Source organism: Tupaia chinensis, unplaced genomic scaffold (assembly GCF_000334495.1).
Source record: "Tupaia chinensis unplaced genomic scaffold, TupChi_1.0 Scaffold143596_1, whole genome shotgun sequence".
In the NCBI taxonomy this organism is placed as follows: Eukaryota; Metazoa; Chordata; class Mammalia; order Scandentia; family Tupaiidae; genus Tupaia; species Tupaia belangeri.
In genome coordinates this window covers 46,217-46,940 of record NW_006203442.1, presented here as the reverse complement: position 1 = coordinate 46,940, position 724 = coordinate 46,217, and positions in this window count along the sequence as shown.

Sequence of the window (724 nt, the reverse complement as noted above, 5' to 3'; positions counted from 1 at the left end):
GGATTGGGGGAAAAAAAAGCAAAACATACAGAAAGCAAGAAATGGAAGATCATTTGCTGACAATAACATGTTTGTTGATGTGCTTGATTGAGACAATATACAGTGTACTCTGGATGCAAAATCTCATTTTGTATGCTGTAATGATGTACAGTGAATGAATGCAAATAAATAAATTGAAATTAAAAAAAAATCATAGAGTGCAGACACTCAGTATATATTAAGTGGGGACATATAATATCTTTCCTTCATAGCCTGGCTTGCTTCACTCAGTAGTATATCTTCTATATTCTTCCATTTTTTGTGAAACGTCAGAGGTTTTTTTTATGGCTCAATAGTATACCATCAAGTATATGTGCCATAGTTTTTCAGTCCATTAATCTGCATGGGGGCATTTGGATTGGTTCCATGTCTTAGCAATTGTGAATAGTGCCGCAATAAACATCGATGTGCAAGCACTTTTCCGATGAAGAATTCTTCTGTCCTTTGGGCAGATACTGAGGAGTGAGATTGCTGGATCTTACGGAGTTCTATTTGTAGATTTTTGAGGAATCTCCAAATTGTTCTCCACAGTGGCTGGACCAATTTACATTCCCACCAGCAGTGTAAAAGAGTTCCCCTTTCACCACACCCCCACAAACACTTATCTTTTTTTTTTTTTTTAATCTTAGACATTCCAACTGGGGTTAGGTAGTATCACATTTTTTTTTTGATCTGCTTTTCCCTT